Source organism: Zeus faber, assembly GCF_960531495.2.
Source record: "Zeus faber genome assembly, chromosome: 15".
NCBI lineage: Eukaryota > Metazoa > Chordata > Actinopteri > Zeiformes > Zeidae > Zeus > Zeus faber.
Genome location: NC_137194.1, coordinates 19,947,786 through 19,955,285, shown reverse-complemented (window position 1 = coordinate 19,955,285; position 7,500 = coordinate 19,947,786). Strand labels below are relative to the sequence as shown.

Sequence of the window (7,500 nt, the reverse complement as noted above, 5' to 3'; positions counted from 1 at the left end):
ACTCATTTTACGAGTTTTGTTTGGGGAAATGCACAGCGGATCAAATGGAGCAGATGACCAGATAAAAAAAATCCCTCACGAGCTGACTTGATATGAACATCCAAAATTGTAACATTATATACAACAGAAAATAAAGAAAGGCATAATAGGTCGAGCCTGGCATCGCCCAACTCGCAAATGTGTACTAGCCTGGAATCTCTCAGTTTATTTTTTAATTGCAAGGGGCGTTACCAACAGGTGCAGACCAAAATTTCTCTGGACACAATTGGAGCGAGCTACAACCAATCAGACATTGTATAGACCTACAACCGATCAGAGCATTGGATGGATCTACAACCAATCGGAGCAAAGAAACGTGTGACCTAGCGCTGAGCGACCAAGTTGGTAAATTCAGCTTTTACCAAATCCTGTCGGACGTACGGCAAACACATCTTCCTTATCAACAAAAGCTTTTTGGAGAAAATGTAACTTCCAGTTCATTTAGTACTGTCCAACAGACCGGTCCATGTCGGCCATCTTGCTAAGGTGCCGCAACAGCGATAGCGGATTCAACAGAGCGTTCCACCTCAGCGGCAGCCACCTTGGTAAGGTCCCTCAACGGCACTCCTCTGCGTCGTCATTGTATCAAACCCGCCAGTCACAACCTTGGCGGTTGTGATTGGCCCGACACTGGCAAGGTCAGGTGGAAATCTGTTTGAATGGGAGGGTGGCCAGACGTATTCCGCAGAACAAATGAAACATGAGCTCCAGATTCATCTGGTTCCCAGGCTATAATAGGTTCCCTTTAAAAAATAAATAGATATTACAGAAAAAATGTAGACATAAGGAAGTAGGAATACCGTACTTTGGTAAACGTACCCATTTAGTTTTTACCCCTACTTGTGTGCAATGTGTGTGTAATGTGTGAGATGGTTTGAGATATTTGGGGCAGTATTTGTCTGTTTGAGCTCAATCAATCACTGTACACACATTGTCTCGGCAATACTCACCTTGCGCACGTTCCCGCAGATTGCGACCTTGACTTTACCTCTCACCTTTTCCGACACTGTTGTGGGCTTTGTTTTCGGAGACAGCTCCATCCTCCGTCCTCCCTTCAAGCTGTCCAGACAATGAATCCGGAGTGCTACGCGGATCGGCACCTTACCGCCACCACATTAAGGTAGGAAGGTAAAGACATTCCATTGTCCAATGGGCTCCACAATGCACAGCCCTTCAACTTTGTACGAAATACTGACTTTTATGAGGTGACATCAAACCTTTAGGTCACAACAACATAACATTTATAATTATTCATTTGTTCACTCGATCAAAATGTACTCAGTTTATCCCCTTGTTCCACACATACACAGTATATTATGACAGGGTTTCTACATGCAAAGCCCCCACTGGACATTGAACCGGTCCCACATGCGTGTGTCCATTTGTGAGTTTGTGTGTGTGTGTGTGTGTGTGTGTGTGTGTGTGTGTGTGTGTGCGCGCTGGCTGACACTCCGCTACTGTTCTGAAGCCTCATCTCTATCTGTTCTGAATGTTAAACAGATTTCCAGTTCCTCTCACACCCTCAACTCTTTCCATAATCCTCCAAATTCCGGTGGGTCTTTACAGCCAGTGTGATAAATATGGGTTGTGTGCGTGCGTGCGTGCGTGTTCGTGCGTGTGTATGTGTGTAGGGGTGTGGCTTTTCCTATCATTCGGTCTTTGTGTCTCTTTCAGTTCTTTTTTTTTTCGTTTTTTTAATTTTTTCACAGTCTTCATCTCAAGCAATTTCTGTTTCACTCTATTAGAATCTTAATAAATTCAACAGATCCGATTTTCCACCGGTATTAATGAAATTAACTCAAATCCAGTCAAAAGGAAAGATCAATTTGAAATGGTTGAATATATTTCTACAATAAAGACACCAGATTTTACATATATAAACCAAACACGCCAATGATAGTCTAGTAACAGTCAAAATAGATTGGAAAAGCAATTGCAATTAATATTATATATTCAAATAATAAATTACACTAAGCCTTTGGTGTGTTTTGTTTTCATGCCAGGAATATTTTTGGGGATTTTTCTTTAATTAAAGTGGCTCTGATAAATGAAGATGAAATTGATGCAGAGTTTGTGAAGAGGGGATTTTTCTCAATCAAATGTCGACTATTTTAGTTCATAGAGTTTAATCGAGTTCTTCCCCCAAAGGAAAGGTTGTGAATTCCAAAACAACATCTCTGGAATTCGGGCAGGGGGATGTGCCTGTCCATGTGTAAATACTGTATCTGATAAAAGCATTAAAAGTCACCCCCAAAATATTATCAAACCATTAATATTGGGATACCTGGTCCAAATTATTGAGTTATTATTGTTTGTTTATTGTTTGTAAACATCGCTTAGCCCCGGTACAGCTCCCGTTTCTGCGTTTCTGCCGGCCTCCTTCATATTCTACCACCATTACCTGACTTCCCTTCACCACCGTCACCTTTTTCCACGTCACGTTGTTCACTTTATCCGGTGTTAGTGTAGCTCTCACTTATTATTCAATTGCATGTTTTGTTTTTTGAATTGTTCCTTTTTCCAATTTCCCATAATGACCAATCCACAAAGTACCACTTCTTTTTTAACTCTATGCTACCAATCATTTCAAAGGTTCTTCCCCTGGACCAACCCATACTTTCTTACTCTTACCCGCCTTTTCAGCTCCACCTTGTTTCATTTTTTTTTTACCTCAAACCCGTGACATTTCCTCTCCTCTCCTCACATCCCTCCGTCCTCCACTCCTTTGGGGTGCCATCCCATCACACCTTCCCTGCTCGGGGGAGATCTCCCATGCGATACTCTTACAGCAACAAAACAACCGCTTTCAAACCCTACAATGAGGGGGATGAAGCTTAATTTGTCATTGCACGTTTCTCTTTTTCCTGTTTGTGCTTCGATTGGCTCTGCTAAAAACTTTCACTGTCTCATCATCTCACCTCACGCCTCCGCCACCTTCCTCCTCCTCACTTTTCACATCACCACCTTCAATTTGACACATCCAAAGCTACTGTGTGTCCGTGCATGCGTGTTAGTTTGCTACTTTAATCACCACATGGGTGTGTGTGTGTGTGTGTGTTTCATCACCCGTGTACCTGTGTGTGTGTGAGTGTTTGCGCGTGTGCGCGTGCGGCGTGCGCGTGCGCGTGTGCTGGATCCGTGTCTTACTGCACTTGTCTGCCCGGCATCACCAAGGTGACGGATTTGGTGCTGCCTCCCTCTCGGCAGGGGTGGGGGCATTGGGTGGAGGTGCTCCACTCCATTGGCCACAGGACTCTAGCGTCACTGCTCCACGCTGACCCTGCCAGCTCACATATGGAGCCCACATATGGGCTTCATCTATAAGAAATAGGTGGCCGGGAGGAGACTCACTGCCTCTACTTACTCACACCCTCTCTGCACGGTCGCCTCTCTCGTGGTTAATAAAACCCCGCCGGGGCCGACGTCACGCTTGATTCACCTGATTGTTTGTGTGTTGGACATGCGAGAAATCGGATTTGGATTCCATTTACTGTCAAATCTGGGAAATCCATCCCCAGAATTCGTCAAAGCGCATGCCAGGACTGCAGGGAGAATTTGTGAGATGGCGTCCAATTAAAACGGGTGTGGCTTATTGGAAAGGAGGCTGGTCATGCGGTGCTATTTATTTCAATGGTTATCAGGCTGGTCGGTGAGAGAGGTGGCTATACCCTGTATACCTTGGGCAGGACCAATCGGGCAAATGATTTACTCAACATTTACCAGAAAGAAAAAAGGGATTTCGTTTCAACTGAACTAAATTTGGTTGTTAACGTTATTACTATATTTTAAGGCACTGAGACATAAGTTTGATGGACAGAGATAATAGCACATAACACGTGGTTGGGATATTCAGGTTTAGTACCTGTTTCATATCAAATGACTAGGGGGGCATTCATATCTATGTATGCAACCATTTCATGCTGTCTCGCTGAATGTCGTCAATGAAATGTAGTTCAAGGGGATCTTGTCCAAAGAGATAATGTTATGCGTTAGATACAGACAGACAGGTAGACGGATCGAAAGGTAGACAGACAGGATTATTACAGGTTACTGGCTCATTGTACACAGAGTAATTATGTCGACATGACATATGTGGTACAGTTCTGTCACAGTGACACACCTGTCCGTGAGTGACAGATCCTAGTTCACAGTTATTAGTATAGAAACATGACTTCCGCGACCATTTTCTCCCCTCATCATTATACGAGGACAACTGAGGAAAACTTGCGTCTCAGCTGTTTTTAAACTTTCGGCGGCGGAGCCCTGCACAACGCTCGCTTTCGAAACGCACTTCAATCAAACGCTCTTCCACCTGTGTTTTCTAACAAATGGCTTGTTTGTTTCAGCTCTCGACCCGAAAATAAACGCCTTACCATCTTCTTTTTATTTTATTTTAATTTGTTTGCTGTAATATCGTCGCCGGTGTCCGACCGTGTCTTCTTCCACAACCCCCACCGACCGCCCCCCCCCCCCGTGGTGTAGTCTAAGTTGTAGTCCACATCCGGGATCTTCCCCGTGGCCCACCCGGCAGCGCGTTCACACCGCCGAACGACATTACCCAGAGACCGCCGCGCCGTCCCCACGGCAAGCTTGGCTTCACAGCGCTCCGGTGGTGTTTTCCATTTAAACAAACAGTGCTGAAGATGGCGGAGAGTTTAGTGGCGTAAAGAAGAAATGTATTGATCCGGGCAGAGCGAGGGCGAGAGACAGCGACAGAGAGCGACTCGGTGAGTCAGCGCGGCGGTTTGCTTGAACCCGCTTGAAATGATTTCGTCCGGCTCTGCAGCTGACGGCTGTGCGTGTGTTTGTGTTTTTTTGGTTTTTTTTTTGGCTGGAGACGCACGGACTTGGCACCGTTCACGGTCATACGTGACAGCGAAGATTGAGTTGTGCGCTTCGCCGTGTTACGGAGAGGTCAGCCGGGCTGCAGAACCACCGAATGCGCCCGGAGGTCGAACTTAAATTCTGTCGACCGGTTACAGAAATGTTGCGAATAGACGTCGGGAACTTTTGGCCAACACGCACGCGCGCGCTCACGCACGTGCACACACACACACACACACACACACACACACACACACACACACACACACCGACACGCGCATACACGCCAACACGCGCACACGCGCACCCATCTGGGTGCAAAAAATATTTTGTAACGGACGTTCCAAATTGTTGAATTTTACTTCGTTTTATAGAGCCTATGATGCGACCATATGTCTGACAGCACTCCATTATATACAGCCCAGTTCAGATCGGCCATCCCTTAGCCCATGAGTCTAAAATATTATTACTCACTGTCTTTCACTATTATTACCAGCTTTACAAACCGAGCCATGTGTTGTGGAGGGGGTGGAGGGGGTGTGGGGGGGGGGGACGCACGCTGTGGTCCTGTTCTGTCTGCTGGGGTACCGGAGTGCTGGCAGATCATGCCACAAATAACATTTGTCTAACCCCCTTTACAGCCCATTTATCAGTGTAAGCATGTCTGTTTTTAATCTGTGTCAAAATGTCCCCCCTCTTAATCTTCTGTGTCTCCTCGACATACATTTGCCGTGCGGTCAGTTGCTTTGTCACTGCACAATTATATTAGGATTAAATATGTTATCGTGGTCTGGGGAAGGTACACATCATCCCAGACCAAAAGGCTGAGTTAATTATAAAAGTCACGTTTAAATTTAGCACCGTCTGTGCTGCAGGCTTTGTTCTTCAGGTCAACCCGCTATCTGTTGCCTGAGAAGAGGGGCGTGAAAGACTGCAGCTTGGTCCACAGCGCGCTCCTCCTCGTGGTCCCATCTTCAGCACGAAACGCACACTGAAACCCGCCTCTCGCCTCCGGCCCCCGCCGTGCCTTCCGGCGGCTGCTAGACCGCGGGCGTTGCGGGAGACGAGATGAGGGGCGCGGGGAGTGTCGGGACACCCGTTAGGGGTTAGAGCATGCCGGGCTGAATGGAGCGGACAAGCCGGAGTGTGACATTGATGCACGATGCTTACCAAATGGAAGGGGGGGGGCGGAGGTTAGCAAGGGATGCCTGGTGACGGAGGGAGGCGCGAGGTGGGGTTGGTGGTGGTGGTGATGGTTGTGGTGGTGGTAGGGACGGGTTAGTGGTTGCGATTATCGTGATGAGGCAGTGGTAGTCAGGACCTCACACTGACCTGGGACCATGGGAAAGCGTGGGTGGTGGTTGGGGCACCGTAGAGGGGAGGAGCCCAGGTGGAGCCACCTTCAGGAATTCAACCTGGTGTGTTTTTCGTCTTTGTGTTCTTCCTGGTCTTTCTTTGCACCCATTGTTGTCCTCTAGCGATCTGTGCTCCACTTTCTTTCTGTTTCTCTCTTGCTTTCTGTTTTCTGTTCTATTCCTATTTCTGTCACTTTCTATCTGTCCCCTCCTCCTATCTCTCTTTGTCTCTCTTTGGCATGTTTGTGACATTGTCCCCTGCCCTTCAGCTACAGTATGGTGAGCTGAGCACTTGGGTGTTGTTGTTGAGGCCCCTCTCTCATGTGTGGGGACGTGTAAGACGGAATTAACCTTCTGTGGCTTTCATCGATTCAGCCTCTTTTGTGGAGGGGGGAGGGGGGTTCCTGTATTTTTCATATGCACCCCCCCCCCCTCCCTCTAATCAATATCTGTGGTCTCGCCAAACAAGAGGTGAACATGTTTAATTTAGTATTTTTTCTTACTTTGCAGAGGTTTGTCACAGTGACAGTTCTGCCTATTGAATCGTCATCAATCATCAGTCTATATTTCCTAACATTTATAACTTTCACCCAGAGTCAGTTACGTAAAAGGCCATGACCTAAATATATAGTTTCATAAGTAGGTTGCTGCTACAGTCAAAATGAAGTAGACATAGTCAGTGGACTTGGAGTATATTTGCCTTTGACTCGAAGCAGAAGTGACATTTTATTTTAATCGCTACACGTACCGTATGTCTGAATGCAAAGTCTAATGTTCTCTATATCACCTCTAAATAACACTATTGCGGTGTTTACAAGGTCCCTCTCCAAGTCATTATCTGTGTAGCAGATTAGCGTTTTTCATTTGGTCAGTGAAAGGAATCATATATCGCAGGTTGCATCCTTTTGACTGGTTTTACACTTTAGAACTCTCAGACATGCAACGCACATACCACGGGGTATTGCACGCAATATATTGCTATGCATACAGGCATGCAACCTATTCCCAGACTTCCAGACTGTGAAGATGTTGTAGAATACAGAAGAAGTGCAGAATTTTATTGGCTTGAGCACCAATACCAGCCCGAACAGCTTAGAGTTCAGATTCTGAATTAATCACAGATAGAAGGACAGACAGACAATTTACTGTTAGAGGTCACTCGTGGGGGGGTTTCAGCGTTGGTTGGCTGAGTGCTCCGAGCTCCTACCAGATGATGAACATATAATAAAGGGAGCTGTCTGATACTCACAGTCAATTAGAAACTATCATGCTGTTGAGGCTG

General features: G+C 46.3%; 1 protein-coding gene across 1 annotated transcript in view; it reads left to right on the top strand.

The window, feature by feature from the left end:
- Positions 1 to 4,756: 4,756 nt before the first annotated feature.
- LOC307241246 (nuclear receptor coactivator 3-like) overlaps positions 4,757 to 7,500 on the top strand; it is a gene marked incomplete at its 3' end in the record, with an annotated part of 53,766 nt that continues 51,022 nt past the window's right edge. Inside the window, exon 1 of the mRNA XM_080015286.1 lies at positions 4,757 to 4,766. The remainder of the gene's footprint in view (positions 4,767 to 7,500) is intronic.